General features: G+C 41.8%; 1 protein-coding gene across 1 annotated transcript in view; it reads right to left on the bottom strand.

The window, feature by feature from the left end:
• Positions 1-19,969, bottom strand: part of LOC145392974 (importin-4-like) — a 332,091-nt gene that overhangs the window by 311,404 nt on the left and 718 nt on the right. The gene's annotated exons all lie outside the window — the stretch shown is intronic.

The raw sequence follows: 19,969 nt of genomic DNA, 5'->3' as shown, positions 1-19,969 counted from the left end.
TGGTATAAAGTACTTGTACTTAAGTAACCCCCCGGGGGTAGGGGAGTTTCAAGAATACTCCCCCAGTATCCCTGCTTGTCATATGAGGTGACTATAAGGGTTGGTGGTGGGTTAGTGTCCCACCCCGTAAAAAGAACTAACTAAACAAATGAATAAAGCGCCTCGGACCAGGACAGACCATACGTTGATGACTAAGGAACGGACAAAGGACATTCTGAGGGTGGGAACATGGAATGTGAGAGGAGTGAATGATGAAGTGAAAGAGAGAGATTGTTCAGGTGCTTGAGGATGCAAGAGTGGATATATGTGAATTTACTGAAACTAAATGGAATGGTGAAAGGGTGAGAGAATGGGAATATGGTTTAGGTATATGTGCGGGAGTTAATGAGAATGAGAGGGCAAGAGAGGGAGTATGTCTGATGATAAGCAAGAAGTGGAAGGAGAATATAAGAGAGTATGGAACAGTGGGTGCAAGGATTGCATGGGTGAGGATGAAAGTACGTATACAAGTGTGGGCAATTGTATGTGTGTATGCTCCAACAGAGGACCGAGTGGCAAGAGTGAAAGATGAGATTTGGGCGAGAGTAGAAGCATGTATGGACAAATCTGAGAGGAGCAAGAGAGTGCTTTTGATTGGAGACATGAATGGCAAAGTTGGGAATGTACGAGTGGATGGAGTGGTTGGTCAGTGGGGTGTGCCAGCTGATGCAGATGGGAATGGTAATGCTTTGGTGGACATCTGTGCTGGTAAGGGGTTGACAATAGCCAACACCTACTTTCAACATAAGATGATCCACTGGTATACATGGAGAGTAATGAGGATGGATGGATAGTGAACTTGCTGAACGAAAGGCAATGATAGACTACGTGTGTGTGGATGAGCGAATGAGAAGACAAGTGTTGGATGCAAGAGTGTGGAGAGGGTGGGGGAATGGAGTCTCAGACCATCACTTAGTGACAGCCAAGGTAAAGCAGCAAAGAAAATGGTTGAGGAGACGTAGGGGAAGACAGGAGTAAACAGCCTCCTGTGAGATGAGTGGAGAATTTGCAAGATAGTGAGAAAATGGCAGAGTATAAGAGCATAGTGGAAGAAAGATTGGGAAGGTATGAGCTAGAGCAGATGGAAGGGGTGGAAGACGTAAGATATTTACGGAAGAGATAGGCGCAGCGTGTGAGGTGGTTTGTGGAGTGAGGAGGAGATGCAAGGGACAGCATGGTGGAATGATGAGGTGAAACGAATTGTGGAACAAAAGATGAAGGCATATAGTGAATGGTTAGCGAGTAGAGGTAAGGGAGAAAATGAGAGAGAGAAGAGAGAGGTATATGTGACTGGGAGAAGGGAGGTGAAGAGACTGGTGAAGGAGTAAGAGGAAAGTGGATGAAAAGTTTGGGAAGAATCTGAGTGTGAAATGGAGGGAGAGTAAGAAATTGTTTTGGAAGGAGGTAAAGAAAGTAATGCAGTGTGAAAGGGGAAATTGTAGGGAAGTGAAAGATAGGAATCATAGATCGTTGGTGGAGAAGACATAGAAAATAAGGAGATGGAAGGAGCACTTTGGGGATTTGTTGAATGTAGAGAGTGAGAGCAGTGCGAGTATAAGTAGTTGGGGAATGGCTGGGAGAAGAAAAGATGAGAGGAGGGAAGAGGAGATCAGTAGGATGGAAGTAGTGGAAGCAATGAAGAAGATCAAGTTGGGAAAGGCCCCAGGAATTGATAGAGTGTGTGGTGAAATGCTGAGGTATGGGGGTGAGATTGTTGTGGAGTGAATATGGAAGTTGTGTAGATTGGCTTGGGAAGAGGGAAGGGTTCCAGAGGACTGGAAATCAGGTATAATTGTTCCTTTATATAAAGGAAAAGGGGAGAGAGAAGTATGTGGTAACCATAGGGGTATTTGCCTTCTTAGTGTGACTGGAAAAATATATGGTAGAATACTCATTGACAGGTATAGGCATATGACAGAGAAGCTAGTTGAAGAACAAGGGGGATTTAGGAAGGGAAAAGGGTGTGTAGATCAGATATTTGTTCTAAGATGTTTAATGGAGAAGTATCTAGAGAAGGGAAAGAAAGTGTATGCTGCCTTCATGGACTTGGAGAAAGCTTATGACAGAATAGATAGGCAAGGTATGTGGAAGGTATTAAGAATATATGGAGTGGATGGGAAATTGTTGAATGCTGTGAAGAGTATGTACGATGGAGCTAAGGCTACAGTGTGAGTGGATGGTGAGCTGAGTGAGTTCTTTGATCTCAATGTGGGACTGAAACAGGGTTGTGTGATGTCTCCATGGCTGTTTAATATATACATGGATGGGGTTGTAAAGGAGGTGCAGGGTAGGGCAGTGGATGTGGGGGTGGCTCTAATGAATGAGGGCGAGATTTGGAAGATTCCGGTGTTGCTGTTTGCTGATCATACAGTATTGTTGAGTGAAGATGAATGGGAGTTGCAAGGTTTGGTGAATGAATTTGGGACAGTGTGTTGGAGGAGATAGCTGAAAGTTCTTTCTATCTATCTACTGCCAGACGCCTCAATCCCGTTTGGGGTGGCCACAAACAAATCGCCTCCACATCGCCCTGTCCCCCGCCATTTCACTGCCCTGCTCCCAACTCACACCCTCCTCTCTCATATACCTCTCCACCCCATCCCTCCATCTCATCCTCGGCCTCCCCCTCCCTCTTCCCCCCTCCACCTCACTCACATACACTCTCTTCATCAGTCTTTCACCCTCCATCCTCTCCACATGGCCAAACCACCTCAGTGTGTTCCTCATAACACTTCCTATCACATCCACATCCACACCACAACGCTCCTTTATATCCTCATTCGTCAGCCTGTCTCTCCATGTGACTCCACAGGCTCCTCTTAAATAACTCATTTCCACTGCTCTCACTCTTGACTTGTGTCCTTCCAACAACGTCCAAGCTTCACTTCCATATGTTAGAGTTGGTATCACAATACTGTCATGTAGTAACTTTTTCACTTCCATGCTCACTTCCCTGTTTCTTATCACTGCTTTCAAAGAACCAGCAACATTTCTTCCCTGCTGTACCCTTTCAAGCACTTCACCCTCCAAACCTCCATCCTTACTCATCGCACTACCCAAGTACTTAAACGTACTCACATTTTCCAATTCCTCACCATCCAACCTCGCTCTACATTCACTGACTTCACCTCTCTCAAAGAGCTAAAAGTTAATGTAAACAAAAGTACAGATATGGTGTTTGAGAGGAGTGAAGTCACAGAATGTACAGTGAGGCTGGATGGTGAGGATATGGAGAGTGTGAGTGCATTAAAGTACTTGGGTAGTGTGATCAGTAAGGATGGAACTTTGGGGGATGAAGTGCGTGAAAGGGTACAGCAGGGAAGAAAGGTTGCTGGTTCACTGAAAGCAGTGATGAGAAATAGGGAGATTAGTATAGAAGTTAAGAAGTCACTGCATGACAATATTGTGATCCCTACCCTGACGTATGGAAGTGAGGCGTGGACCTTGCAAGAGGGGAACAAGTCAAGAGTGACAGCAGTGGAAATGAGTTACTTGAGAGGAACATGTGGAGTGACAGGTTGACGAATGAAGAAGTGAAGGAACTTTGTGGGGTGGATGTGGATGTGGTTGAGAAGAGTAGGAGAAATACACTGATGTGGTTTGGACATGTGGAGAGAATGGAGAATGAAAGACTGACTAAGAGGGTGTATGTAGGTGAGGTGGAGGGAGGGAGTGGGAGGGGTAGACCGAGGATGAGGTGGAGGGATGGAGTTGAGAGGCATATGAGGGAGGGGGGGGGTGAGCTGGGGGGAGGGTAGTCAAATGGTGGGTGACAGCGACTTGGAGGAGTTTCGTCTGCGGCCACCCTTTGTGGGATTAGGGTGTCGGGCTATAGATAGATAGAGACTTAAGTGCAATGACATGTACTTGGACTTGGACTTAAGTAAACTGGAAAAAGGCTGTACTTGTACTTGAAAAATTTCTATGTACTTGGACTTTGACATAAATACAGTAGCCTGTACTTGGACCCAACCCTGCTGCCTGTCCTCTTTGTCTTGTGGTGTCTGTTTCCCACCTCTATACCCCCATACCACCCCTCCAGGCCTCTCCCCACCCCCTGTAGTATGCCGTCTGCTTACAACTCATCCCCCCCAGCACAGAATATTATACATCACTGTTACTATTCATGTCACGTGTTTTCATTCAATACTAGATTAATGTTTGTGTAATTGTATACACCAACACACAAAACACAGAATGTATGTTTTTTCATTTTTTTTTTTTAAGACTCCGTGTACAGTATATGCCGTAATGTTTCCTGTAAATGTTAGTAATGTTTGTTTTTTAAAATAATAAATTGTGTATTTGTGTCTATATCTTTCTCTTATTCATTATTTTGCACTTTTTAGCATTTTTTTTTCCTCCCTTGAAAGTCTTCCAACTACTGTACTAGATTTGACAGCTCTGAGGCGAGGGGATGAGGGGAGAAGGGTGAGGGGGAGTGGGTGCTGGAGTGTGTGTAACACTAAGAAAAAGATTCTGCATTTTTTTTTTTTTTTTTTTTTTTTTTTTTTTTTGACAGCTACACAGCTATAAGAGAAGGGAAGGTGGGGAGGGAAGATGGGGAGGGGAGAAGTGTTGGGGGGGAAGGGTGTTGAGAGTGAGTGAGGAACACCAACATGATTATTTTGCATGACATTGTATAAAAAAAAAAAAAAAGCTGGAAAAATCTGAAGGGAGAGTAGGGTAAGAATCTGGGAGGAATGGGGTGGAAGCGCATAGAAAACTGGAGTCGCCCTGCCTGGAAGGCTAACTTTTTCAACTTTGACAGGCTATAGCTCATGAACCAGTTGGTCTAAAAAGCTCTGGTTTGCAGCATAAGTTGTGTAAATTCAAGTTCTAAACCTTGGGCAAACACTTTTTACTGCTGTGAGAGTTGAAAAATTGGCTCCATATACAGATTTTCATGAAGGTACGGTCGATCGAATTGCATATCCTAGGGGTTAAGCCCATTTACCCACAAAACAAAATCCAAAATCAGCTCATAAGCTCACAGATGTTCTGCTCTCTCAGTAACCTCAAAGATTTCAGATGTAGAGTTGCACCAACCTGACCGGATTCAACCAACTATCAGGCTTTAGTGATTACTTTTCTTAGTGCCGGGGATCTTCCACTGATGTACTAAGCCCATTTAGCCAGAAATATATATATATATATATATATATATATATATATATATATATAAAATCAGCTGACACAGAGGTTTTTTTTTTTTTTTTTTGTTTTTTCCCCCAGCAGGGCAAATAATAATAATAATAATCATCATCATCATAATAATAATAATATGGTCTTTTGTTTCTCAAAAGCGCCAGTTCTTCCATAGGGAATTCATTAACACTTGACACACACATACAGTACATTATTTTTACAATTACAAGAACTGTGACATCTCTCATACAATACAAACTTCATCAGTAAAAAAAAAAAAATATGAAAGTGGCAATAATTAAACCCTAAAATCATCCGTTATAGTGCCTCTCTCAAGGTCATAGCATTTTGAAAAAAGAAAGGCTTTCAGCTGTCTCTTAAAGGATTCAGCAGAAGACAGCTGTCTCAAGGACAATGGCAATCTATTATATAATTTAGGGGCTACACAAAAGAACGTTGGGTCTGGTTAGTACTTGGATGGGTGACCGCCTGGGAACACCAGATGCTGTTGGCATCCCTACGTGTCAAGTGGGGTTGGTGGAGGATTAATGCCCCTCCCTGTAAAACAATTAACTCTAAGCCCTTGGCCACCCCGTTTGGGATACATGGCGTCTGGCAATGAATGAATGAATGAAACAAAAGAACAATCAGAGAAAGATGACTGGTGAATGGCTCCAGGCTCGCCAAGAAGCAAGGAATCATCTTCACTACGTAACATCACACCTGCCCATACCGATGGGAGTTTTAGCAATTCAGCAAGATACTTCGGTTCACCAAACTTAAGAACCTTGAATGTAGTAAGACACAGTTTAAATTCAATTCTAGCCTTTACTGGTAAACAATGCAGCTCAATTAGGAAAGGTGTAGTCAAGGTTCTTGGGGGGTCACCAAAGATAAGCTGTGTTGCCTTGTTCAACACTCTGAACTTTTGTTAGCATATTATTTGGAGGACCAATCCACAGTGAATTACAATAATCAACATGAGACAAGGCCACTGCATGGACCAATGTTAAGAGGCAATGTCTATTCAGGAATTTTCTCAGAGCACAGATTTTTGATATGCACGTTACACCCTCTGACAACTTGATTAATATGTACCTTGTAACTTCACTTTGAATTAAAATAAACACCCTGATTTCAAACAAAACTGACTGCATGAAGCTGTGACATACCAATGTGCAAAGCCAGGGCATTATCAGTGTCATCTCCCCTTCTGTTTCCTCTGATGATGATGATGACCTCAGTTTTACCATCATTCAGCTTAAGTTTCCTCCTACCAATCCAAATCTTAATATCAGACAATAGAGATTCAGTATTACTGATATCTGACATCTTAATGTAGAACTGGGTGTCGTCAGCATAAAAATGATAGGACACACTATCAGCATCGAGTAAAGACGATAAACTACTCATGTAGACAGTAACAGAATTGGACCCAAAACTGATCCTTGAGGGACTCCAAAAATAAGGGGAGCAGAATCAGAGCTAGTGTCATCAACAACCACTCTCTGAGATGTGTCTGACAAAAATGAATTAAGGAGCAGAAAAGCACTATCACAAACGCCATAAAAATATCATCCAACAATAGTTTATGATCTACTGCATCAAAAGCTGCAAACAGATCCAACAGAACTAGGAGAGAGGACATCCCATCACAGATGTTTGCCACCAAGTCACTATGAATTCTTGTTAACCCGAGACGTCCCGTCAACGTATGGATACGTTGCAACATTTTGCATTTGCCAGTCCCGTCGACGTACTGGTACGTTTTGCAATTCCAAGTTGCATAATTTCCACAATTTTCAAAATTCGCACGAGATTTTTGGTACGTAGCGTCGCACGACCTTCCTCTACCTGCCACCAGGCAGGGACACTCAGCGACCCCGCGCGACCCGCACTCACCTGCGGCTCGGTCACTCACCTGTTAGCAACGGTCCTGCTCAGCCATGGCGCATAGAGGTCGCTCGGAGGAGGAAATTCAAGCCACCCTGGATGCCTTTACTGGCAATAGTGATTCGCCACTCGATGACAAGGAGATGGACAAAGATTATGTCCAACCAGAGGATGTGGAAAGCAGCAGCAGTGATGAGGAAGTCCCGTCCCCCAGGAAGCAGCGCTACGTGACTTATCGTGCTGCAGGAGAGGGTCAGGCTGCACAAAAACAACATGCAAGATCCTCTAGCCAGCCCCTATGTGACATGGAGCCCAATTTCGAGGACAAGGACGAGGACAGAGCCGTGGGAGATGCTGCCATGTAGTATGGCCGTGAGGTTATTACTCATCGCGGCCCAGAGCGCACACCACATCATTCTAACAGGTATGGGCCTAGTGTTTTGTTTGGGGATGGTGGACGTGGCACTGAGGGAGTGGGGAGTGAAAGGGAAAGTGTTGGGAGGAGTGTGGAAAGTGAGAGTGGCGGAAGTGAGTCACATGGTGGTGTGAGGCAGCGGGGCTTATCACGTGGGGCAGTGAGGGTGGGTGGTGAATCACGTGGTGTGGTGATGGAGCAGGGAGGTGAGGAGGAGACACTCCCCAGCATGTCTTATGCTCCCCAATATTCCCGGGCTTCCTCCCCTCAGCCCCCTGATGTTCCCCAAGGCAGTAAGGGTAAGGGAAAGGGGAAGGGTAAAGGCCGAGGGAAGAGGAGTGCGAGTTGGGAAGCCCCACGCACTCCTCCTCCCCAACCTCCCCCACCATCATCTCCTCCCCACCCTGATGAGGGCGAGGATGGGGACGATCGGGACGAGGATTTTGTGTCATGGAATTGGGAGGATGAGAGTGATTTTACTCCCCTCATTCACCCATTCACTGAGCAGGGGCATGCTGGATGCATTGCTCCCGGTATTCACCCTAATTCAACCAGGATGGATTTTTTCCACCTTTTCTTCAGTGAGGGTTTTGTGGAGGAAATAGTGGATCAAACAAACCGGTTTGCTAACAGCCAGCGCCATGAGAGTGAAAGACAGGGCACAAGGAGCAGGCATTCTATCCTCTATGATTACCCAGTCTCCCTTGCAGAAATGTTTTTGTTTTTGGCCTTGGTACTTTTGATGGGTATTGTACAAAAGAACCGAATTCCTGCATACTGGGCAAGGGACCCTATTACGCTTACACCAATATTTGGCCAAGTCATGAGCCGTAATCGGTTTCAGCAAATTCTAAGCCGCCTCCATTTCTATGATGCTGATGATCCTGCAAATGCTAATGACACAGATAAGACGAGGCGAATTAGGTTGGTTTTTGATCACCTAAGGCAGACATTCCATTTCTCATTTTATCCCAATAGAGACCTCGTCATAGACGAGAGTCTCATGTTGTGGAGAGGCAATATTTCATTTCAGCAGTACATACCCAGCAAAAGGCACCATTTTGGGTTCAAGATCTTTGTTATGTGTAACTGCAGGACTGGTTATGTGCAAGACATAGTCTTGTACACCGGTGCACAGACAGACATAATAGAAGATCTGTCATAGAGAACTTTGTAGTTACTTGTAGAGAAGTTATATATATTAGACTTGTGGACGAGCAGTTGTTATACTTGAGTAGCTTTGTAAGTAGATAATCTTCTTTCCCATTTGTCATTCAATGACAAGGAGAGGTAAAGAATAATATGGGACTATTTTTATTTGTCTTGGAAATATTAACAAGTCTCTCACACAGAGCGAAGTATAAAGTAGAGTCCCGGGAGCTATCTCCCTGTCTCGCTCTCTCTCTCTCTTCCAAGTTGCTAAGCCCTTCTCCCTAATACCTGCCTGTTCTATGGCTAGCCTCCATCTGAGCTCTCTTTCCTAAATTCTGGTGTAGCAGGAGTCGTGTCACGTGTGTTCACAGTGGTTGGAAAGTTCTAGAAGCCTGTGTGTGAGTATGTGTGTATGTGTGTGTATGGTCACGAGGAGCTGTCGTGTGCCTATAAAGCATTCCTTGAGTTAAGAGTGTGTAAGCATGTTTAGCATTGCTCGATTCTCGCAGACACAGTACCTTCTCATCATCTGACTTCCTGTTTCTATCTGTCTCTCAATCTATCTATCTATCTATCTATTATGATTTGTAATTATAATATGGAGTATTGGTCTGTCGGGAGCAGTGGTAAAGACAATGATAGAAGACTATCTTCATCGTGGTCACGTCCTTTACCTTGACAATTGGTACACTAGCCCTCTTCTCGCTCATTTTCTACACAGGCGTGACACGGGGATCAGTGGGACCGTCAAGGTGAACCGGCGTCACATGGTCAATGTGGGGCGGAAACTTGACAGAAATGAGGTTGTCTTCTTCCAGGCCAACAATAACCTTGCAACAGTGTGGAACCACAATAGAGAAGTCCGCCTATTGTCCACAGGTCACCGCCCCTTGATGCACCGTACAGAGTCGGTAGATTATCAGAGTGAGAACAGGCGCCACGTATGGAAACCTGAGTGTGCAATTGATTATATCAACATGCGCCTGGTGGACCAGTCAGACTCCATGATATCCACTGTCGAGTGTGCCAGGACCACGATGAAGTGGTACAAAAAACTATTCTTTCACCTGCTTGACATTACTGCCCTGAATTGCCGCCACCTTCACGCCATGACAACAGGAGTTCAGGAAACCTTTGAAGGGTTTGTGAGGGAGCTGACACGAGAGATTGTTGCAAGGTATACTTTTGAAAGGCCCCAACACTGCACCCGCACAGCCCCAGGTGCCCACCCTCGCCTAAGATTATCTGCCCGCCATTTCCCCACTCCTATACCTCCCCAAGCAAATAGACCTAGGCCCCAACGCAGGTGTCACATGTGTAGCAATTCCTGCGTGAGACCCACCACTCAGAGAAAGGACACCCACTATGAGTGCATTCAGTGTGACGTGGGTCTGTGTATTCACCCATGTTTCAGTGAGTTTCACACGCTCCTGCACTTCTGATAAGGTGTTAATGCGATAGGACGCTGATACTAAGAAATAAATGCGACAAACAGACGCTCAATGTAATTATAAGGCCTGTAGATCTGTAAATAGTAGTATGGAAGGGGAAATGGCTGTAATTTAAGTGGAAAGTTATTATGTAAGTGTAAGAATATTATCTAAGTGGAAACATACCTTGCGAGGGTATTTTGATGCGATAATCAGACGCTCAGTGGAATAAATAAGGCCCGTAAATATGTAAATAGGAGTCTACAAGTGAACACGGGTGTAATATAGGTGGAATATTAGTATGTAAGTGTATGAGTATTATCTAAGTGGAAACATACCTTGCGAGGGTATTTTGATGCAATATTCAGACGCTCAGTGGAATAAATAAGGCCCGTCAATATGTAAATAGGAGTCTACAAGTGAACATGGGTGTAATATAAGTGGAATATTAGTATGTAAGTGTATGAGTATAACGTTGGTCGAAACATTCATTGCGAGGGTATTTTCATGCGATATTCTGACGCTCACTGGAATAAATAATGTCAGTAAATATGTATAGTGCAGAATAGGGTGTAAATGGGTGTAATGTAAGTGGTAAAGTATACTGGGATTGAAGAAATAAAGTAAAAGTGGAAACACGAGTGTTAGAGAGTGTGCTTGCTACGAGATTATGCGCTAGCATTTCGCTAAATGCCCTCGTAATGAATGTAAATAATTGAAAACGTTTATAGTGGTGGAGGAAAGGTTCAATGTAAAGAAAAAAATATTATGAAAGTGATAAAACAATGCCGTATGTTGAAATACGAGTCATAGCGAGTGCGCTGAGTATGCATATGTGCATTATACTTATGCTACATGTCATCGTAATTAATGAAAACAGCTGAAAACATTTACATACAGTACAAAATGGTAAAATGGCATTGAAACAGTAGTATACAAGTAAAAAAAAAAAGATATGTTGACTGAAACAAGAAACTTAGCACATAGCGTTTTACCAATCAGACAAAACTCGCTATGCTTGCGTGAAGGTACAATGCTTATTTTTCATATATATGTCATTGAAATTCATTATATTGTTATTCTTATTGTTTATTAGTTCAAATTCAACAAATGTAGAAGTGTTGTTTGTTGTTTCTCCCAAAATTACCTACCATAGAAAACGTGAGTGCCTCACACCTCAATGACAGAATACGATTCCTGGCGCGGGGCACTTCACCTGTTCTGACCAGTTGCGAACTACGGTAAGCACTTTCTTTGTGATTTTCCTTTGTTTCTCAACAAAAGCGGAAGTTTTAGTATTAAAAAAAAAAAAAAAAAAAAAAAAAAAAAAATCCATAAGTGGTCGGGACTGGGGGGGTGTCGGAGGTGGGAAAGTGGTCGGGACGTGACGGGTTAAAGCAGTTTCAGTTGAATGGTATTTTCTGTATGCTGACTGAACAGGAACCACTCTGTTATGTTCCAGTAGTGCTAAGAGTTGATCAAGTATGGCACACTCAATAATCTTGGTTAAGAAAGACAGGTTAGAGACAGAGCGATAATTTGTCATGCTCTCGACAAACTAGGCCTGGTTTCTTGATTAGGGGCCTAAGCAAGGCACGTTTCTCAGCCTGCACAAAATTATTTTCTAAGAAGCATCTATTTATTATGTCGTACATAAAGTCTGCTGCGTGCTCATACACATCAAGGAGTTGTGACAAGTTACATGGATCGAGTGGGCAAAATGTTTTTTTAAGTTCTCTGATGTAACATTTGATTTTATTTGCATCCACTGGATGAAATGTTAAAAGCAAGTGACCCCCTGTGTGCTGTGGTTGGAAGTCAACGGAGTACACTTCACTAGAAGAACTGTTGTCTAAATAATTTCTTATGTGAGATATCTTAGTTGAAAAAATGAAGCAAAATCTGAAGCCAATCAGGCATCAGATACAGAAGTTGGTTAAACAATTACATTCCTCCGACCAATCAAATTGTTCACAACTGCAGTTTTTTTTTTCTTATTATCACCAACGTATGAAAAAACTTTATTTGGATAATACCTTGCCTTCTGGGCTTTTACAGTGTGAACAACCACCCTTCTCCCACAAACATAACACAAACGAGTTAATTCGGTCCATTTCAAGCGCCACTCATGTTCTGCCTTTCTGTGTTGTCTACGCAAAGAATTAAAGGATGGACCATACCACACAGAATTATCAAATACTATCTATCTATCTATTGCCAGACTCCTCAATCCCGTTCGGGGTGGCCACAAACAAATCGCCTCCACGTCGCCCTGTCCTCCGCCATTTCACTGCCCTGCTCCCAACTCACACCCCCCTCTCTAATATACCTCTCCACTCCATCCCTCCATCTCATCCTTGGCCTCCCCCTCCCTCTCCCCCCCTCCACCTCACTCACATACATTCTCTTCGTCAGTCTTTCACCCTCCATCCTCTCCACATGGCCAAACCACCTCAGTGTATTCCTCCTAACGCTTCCTATCACATCCACATCCACACCACAATGCTCCTTTATATCCTCATTTGTCAGTCTGTCTCTCCATGTGACTCCACAGGCTCCTCTTAAATAACTAATTTCCACTGCTCTCACTCTTGACTTGTGCCCTTCCAACAACGTCCAAGCTTCACTTCCATAGGTTAAGAGTTGGTATCACATACAATGATTGTTTTTACCACCTCAGGATGGCAATGATCAAAAACTGACCCAAGCTCATTGTTATATAAATCAACCAAATCATCAGAAGGAATATCTGAAGAATCAGTGCAATTTAAACACTGATCAATTTCATGACACATCAAATGGCGGTCAACATTCCTGTAATTTCTGAACCTGATGACCTCTTTGCAGGAAGGGGATTTGGGGATATCTAAACAAAAAGTGGGCAGAGCATGATCAGAGATGAGAGGGTCAAATGCAGGGCTCTTGCTAACTGCCGATGGTTGCGACCCATTTAGCTCCTAAGGTTTCAGATTTATAAGCCAAATAGATTTTTAGTAGCCAAACTGACTACGAGCCAAAATATTTTACGAGCAATAAATATATTGTATTTACACATTGTGATGATTAGAATCATATAATGAGGTTTTATGTATTCACACTGGCGAAAGGAAAGAAAACCAATCACAACGTGCTTATTTGTTCATTTAAGTGAGATTTACTTATTCTGTAGTTTATTGGGTTTTGACATGGATGTATTTTCTCCTTGCCGAAAGGCAATTTGCATGTAAAATTTGTACGCTGCAGGGAAAAAATGCTTGCATTTGTGAGCTGTGGCTTGCCACACAAGAGCCCTGAAATGAGTCAACCTCCACATCCGATATGCGTCTAAAACCAAGAGGGGCCAAGATTAAGTCAAGGACATGTCCCGTGGCATGAGTACGATCACTCACACAATTGAAAAAATTATTCTGGGTGATCAACTCAAAATCTGGTAGGTGGTGGCGACCATCATCCACTCACTTGATGTAGTGCTACCTACATCTTCCTTAGCCTTTATCATTCTTTTTCTGTGTCTGTCCTCCTCTCTTCATATTTCTCCCATCTTTCCTGTCACTTCTTATTGTTTTTCTTTCCTTCACAGGTGGCTTTACATTGAGTGACAAGCCAAATGGTTTCCTGTAAGCCAAGAAACCATTTACAACGCTGGGTGGTTACCATATAACCAACCCATACGTGTCAACAAGTGGGTTGGTGGAGGGTTAGTGCCCCTCCCCGTAAAACAGGTAACTCAAAGTCAAGTGGCCACCCCTTACAGGATTATGGCGTCTGGTAATAGACAGATAGATAGATCAACTCAAGGAATTCTGAAGAAAATGGTTTTGACTGTGGACTGTCAACCCAGTAACTGAAATCACCGCAAACAAGAAGTCCTCCAGATTTAAGAGAAAACACTTCAGGAAACTGCACAAACTCCTCCATAAAACCTCAAACTGTGCCCGGATGACCTGGTCAATAGACAATTGCAATTCTAATGGTATTCTGATGGAAATTTATTAATACTTCCATAAATTCAAATGAAGATGGGGTCAGGTCTGAGAGACACATTTGTAAGTGCTGCCGAGTAAATGAGTGCTACATCTCCTCCCAGATAGTCTGCAGCAGGCCCGACAATACCTATAACAGAATGTGTCTAAGGCAAAGCACTATGAATAATATTGACATCAGACTCATACAACCAGGTTTCAGTCAAGCACCAAATGTCAAGCTCGTGCTGATTCAGGGCTTCATTAATATGGTTTATCTTAATATGGATGGAATGAATATTTGAAAGACCCACCCTTAACTGATTAAAGAGGGATGTAGGGTCATTCCACGAAGATGTCAACCTTTTGTGCCAAAATCAGAATTGCTTAAAAGTATATAAATTATACAACATTTTAAAGCTTACCGGTAATCACTGAATTTTATGAATCTGAAGTGAAAAAGAACCTAAACTGTCAACAAAGGGAGCTGCATGAAAAACTGTCATATTATGTCACCAAAGAAAAATCAATGCTGAATTTAGCAATTTTCATAACATCATTGACCAGAGTATGTTACTGTTTGGAATGCTGACATTGTGTTTTATTGAAAATGCGTCTATTTGAGTTGTGACTGACACTACAGTTGTTTACATATATATATGTTGTGGTCAGAATGTAGCATGACCTTTAAATGGAAGTATTTCAGGAGTAGCGTGTCATGTTTTTTCCCCATACACAGCTAACAAACTGGAAAATACCAACATAACTTTATATTATAAATAGGCATCCCAAGGCCTTAATAATGTAACACTGGGATACTTTGAAACAAACGCTGGTAAGCCATGTGGTCCATCACACACATTACAAGCCCACTGTGAGGAACGTTACCAGAAAATGATGTAACATTTCTCACGCAAACCTTTGAACAAAAAAATCAAGGTAGCTGCACGGAACTCCAATGATAAAATTCCTGTTTGTAATTTAGTATGTTACCTTTGTTTTTATGCTTTCCAGAGAGTAAAATGATTTTGCCAGGTACCTGGTGAGCGTGCTTTACCATCATGTCTCCAATGACTTCAGCTGATTATTTGAATTCTGCTGGTATTCATTTTACACATGTATCATTGTGGACTGATGGGGCAGCAGCCCACTTCAAGAAGGGGTATTCTATGGCAGCTCTAACCTTTTACAAAGACATCCACAACTGCACTGCTGAACGGAACTTTCAAGAAAGTTATCATGGCAAGGCCCTCATGATGGAATTGGGGCTTTACTAAAATGGAATGCCTACAGGCGAGTTTTGCAAGGTCTCTGTACAGCAGGGTCTGCTGTAGAATTTTATGAGGAGGCTGAACAAATAACAGATAAAACTGAACTATTGTATGTGTCTACTGAATATATAAACACTGAGAAGTCAAAATATTTAGAGATCTGGAAAAACCGTAAGGCAGCAAAATTAATTCAGCAGTGAAGATCAGTAAAACCTCTTGGTCACTATAAAGCAGCATTGTATCATTTGACTGCAGATCAATCAACTTTTATGCAGTGCTATCTTCAGGAGACTGGCTATGACCCACAATCTGACTCCAGTACTAGCAGTGATAGAGAAAGTACACCATCTCTTGCAGAAATGTCGGAGACATTCATGTCCCAGCCTGAGTCACAGAGTACTACTGATATTGAGGCAACACAAAAACCATCCCCTGGTAACTATGTACTAGTTCATTACACTACCAAGAAGTTGTCGAAGAATTATGTTGCAGTGGTAGAATCAGTTCCGGAGCCAGGCATGTTCAAAGTTAATTATTTAAGAAAGAGAGGCACTGACAGAATGGGTGATGGCCAGTTTCATTTTCCTGACAACCCGGACAGAGACGAGATCCCTGAGGATATGGTTGTGCTGGTATTGCCAACTCCTCATGTGTCAAGAATGACACACATTCAAAGGAGTGAACTTTCCTTCATCAATCAATTAGTCTAAAAGGATGAATTTTCCATCTTCGATGAGCAAGTATATAGTTGATATTTAATTTCTGTGTTGTTTATATCACTGTTGTGATATACAGGTAAGCCTATCATGTAACTTTCACATTAATTACTGGCTGTAGGGTTACCTAGATAAGGAAATTTATGTTCATAATATTCAAAATTACATTCTTTTCCACTGCATCACCCCCAACCTTGCTTTACAAGAATCATGTTTGGTTAATTTATCATGTGTTTCATATTAATACATGATTTACAATGTTTTGTGATAATTACAATTACTGTAACCTTCATGAGAGATGATTTTGTAAGTATATGAAAAACAAAATTCGCACAAGTAACCCTGGTGGTAGGTGGTGGCAACCATCATCCACTCACTTGATGTAGTGCTGCCTACTTCTTCCTTAGCCTTTATCATTCTTTTTCTGTGCCTGTCCTCCTCTCTTCCTCTTTCTCCCATCTTCCCTGTTACTTATTATTAGTTTTCTTTCCTTTACGGGTGGCTTTACATAGAGTGACAAGCCAAATAGTTTCCTGTAAGTCAAGAAACTATTTACAATGCTGAGTGGTAACCATATAATCAAACCATACGTGCTCCCTACTTGTCAACAAGTGGGTTGGTGGAGGGTTAGTGCCCCTCCCCGTAAAATAACTCAAAGTCAAATAGCCACCCCTTATGGGATTGTGGTGTCTGGCAATAGATATATATATATATATATATATATATATATATATATATATATTATATATATATATATTATATATATATATATATATATATATATATATATATATATATATATATATATATATATATATATATATATATATATATATATATATATATATATATATATATATATAATTATCTATCTATCTATCTATTGCCAGACGCCTCAATCCCGTTTGGGATGGCCACAAACAAATCGCCTCCAAGTCGCCCTGTCCCCCGCCATTTCACTACCCTGCTCCCAACTCACGCCCCCCTCGCGCATCTACCTCTCCACCCCATCCCTCCATCTCATCCTCGGTCTCCCCCTCCCTCTTCCACCCTCCACCTCACTCACATACACTCTCTTCGTCAGTCTTTCACCCTCCATCCTCTCCACATGGCCAAACCACCTCAGTGTGTTCCTCACAACGCTTCCTATCACATCCACATCAACACCACAACGCTCCTTTATATCCTCATTCGTCAGCCTGTCTCTCCACGTGACTCCACAAGCTCCTCTTAAATAACTCATTTCCACTGCTCTCACTCTTGACTTGTGTCCTTCCAACAACGTCCAAGCTTCACTTCCGTACGTTAGAGTTGGTATCACAATACTGTCATGTAGTAACTTTTTCACTTCCATGCTCACTTCCCTGTTTCTTATCACTGCTTTCAAGGAACCAGCAACCTTTCTTCCCTGCTGTACCCTTTCAAGCACTTCACCCTCCAAACCTCCATCCTTACTCATCACACTACCCAAATACTTAAACGTACTCACATTTTCCAATTCCTCACCATCCAACCTCGCTATACATTCACTGACTTCACCTCTCTCAAAGACCATCACTTTACTCTTCCCTACATTCACCTTTAGGTTCCGTTTCTTACACACTCTCTCAAACTCATCCACCAAACCTTGCAGCTCCCCTTCGTCTTCACTCAACAACACAGTATCACCTGCAAACAACAGTACAGGGAGTTTCCAAACACTATCCTCTCTCACCAGGGCCACTCCAACATCCACTACCCTATGATCCTCATACATTGATATATTACTAATATAAAGCACTTCTTGACTGAACCAGTAAAATCACAAAGTTATTGAAAATACTCATGCAAAGTAAAAGGTGGGGTAGCATTGTGGTAACATTTCTCATGCCACTTTTAAAAATCTATATAATATCAGCATAAAAACATATGAATAATCTGATTATGGCATAACGTAGTGTGAGGTGTTGATAGTATACCTTGCAAACGGCACTTATTTATATTGCCTACAGAAGAAAGTACAAGTGAGAGTAGATCAGTAACTTGTTTCTGAATTCAACGTTTCTCACGATGGAATGACCCTGTAGTCAGTTTTTAATCTGTACCCACATGATCTTTTCATCTGACTGAACTATGCGGAAGGAGGGGATTTTTATGCCTTTTCTGCTCGGCATGATTTAGTAATCTGGTAATAAGGATGAGCTGGGTTTTACTGGGTACAGGGGAGGGTAAATGTATGCTTTACTTTAAGCAGCAGGTAGACCTTACCAATTCAATTCATATTCCTCCAGTTTGCTGTCTGTATTTTTCTGATAATTTTCAGGGTGATAAAATACCTTTTCCTGCTGAAAAATTTTCCCCATTATTATCATAATCCTTATGCCCTATCTACGATTGTTTGTGTCCAGCGCAATGGAAGAAACTTACTCAAAGGTGTATTTTGTTTCCTAATTTCCCAACTGGAGGTTAGGTTAGGTTAGATTTGATTACTAGGTTTAGTTGAATTATTAGATACGATTAAGCTAGGCTAGGTTACATTTAGTTACACACTTAAGTTAGGACTGTCCCTTCCACCATTACACCAACGAACCAAACAAGTTATCACAGCCGAACAGCTAAAAACAACAGGGAAATAGATTTAACAAGAAACTTTTATTTACCACCCCAGAAATAACCTCAAAAATATAACAGACTATCAGGAAGAACTGATTTGGTTAGGTGCTTCTACTGCTTAAAGTAAAATGTATGTTTACCACAAAGCAGATTTGCAACATAAGTTACAAAGAACATTCCATAATTTAGCTGATAACTGGAGAAGACCCCCATAATTTTGTCTCATGACATTATTAGAGAAGACCCCCATGATTTGTTCTGATGACAAAAACTAAATTTTTAACAGTGCATCTTATTATAGGCAATGCAACCAAAACAGTAAATTTTTACAAGTCGCCAGTACACCCCCCAGGTTGTGCAGTATATTTTTCTGGTAGTTTTTGATGAAACTCGAGTGATTTTGACCTTCATTTTTGTCAGAAATGCTTCATTTCACCACTTATCCAACCATGAACTTTGAATGAGGTGAAATTAAGCATTTTGGCAGAAAACGATGGCAAAACTCACTCAAATCGCATCAAAAACCACCAGAAAAATATACTGCACAACCAGTTAACCTAAGCAAACAGACCTAAACTAACCGACAGAAAATGAAGGAAAAAATCACTCAAATCACGTAAAAAGCCACCAAAAAAATATACTGCACAACTGGTTAACCTAACCAAACAGACCTAACCTGCTGCAGAGGAATGCTTACCTTAGAGATACAATGGTCCAGGTTGTGCAGTATATTTTTCTGGTGGTTGTTGATGCAATCTGAGTGATTTTTGCCTTCATTTTCTGTCGAAAATGCTTCATTTCACCTCCTCATCCAGTCAAGTTCATCATTGGAAAAAGAGGTAAAATGAAGCATTTCCAATGAAAATGTAGGTCAAAATCACTCGGATCTCATAAAAAACTACCACAAAAAATACACTGTGTTTTCTCAAGGACTCAATGGCTTCCTCTGATTCTGAGTGGAAACGCTTAATAATGCGTAAATAATCAACATCACATCCAGTGAACAGATCACATCCTACTTCATCAGAAGGTATAGCGAGAAGATTTGAATTTCCTACCCAGAAGGAATCAAAAAGCACGCTTCAAACTGACTGGCAGAATACCATCACGTGACCAAAATTATGCCTATGAGAGATATAAACAGACCTAGAAGACACACGAGCAGTAGATAGAGGAAGAAACACATGAACAAACGCACACATTTTTTACATGGACTGGCTCTGTGAAGATCCAAGGTATGGTATCCTGGGAAATTATTAAATTCAATATCACCGTAGATATCGATTTGTGAATGAAGTTATGGGGGTTCATTAGCATTCTTAGGTATTATAGTACGCATTTATGGTGGGAATTT

This window comes from Coenobita brevimanus, chromosome 23 (genome assembly GCF_032717465.1).
Source record: "Coenobita brevimanus isolate Jiangsu-jjx chromosome 23, ASM3271746v2, whole genome shotgun sequence".
Classification (NCBI taxonomy): Eukaryota; Metazoa; Arthropoda; class Malacostraca; order Decapoda; family Coenobitidae; genus Coenobita; species Coenobita brevimanus.
The sequence above is the reverse complement of the archived record's forward strand: the minus strand, read 5'-3'. Positions and strand labels throughout refer to the sequence as shown.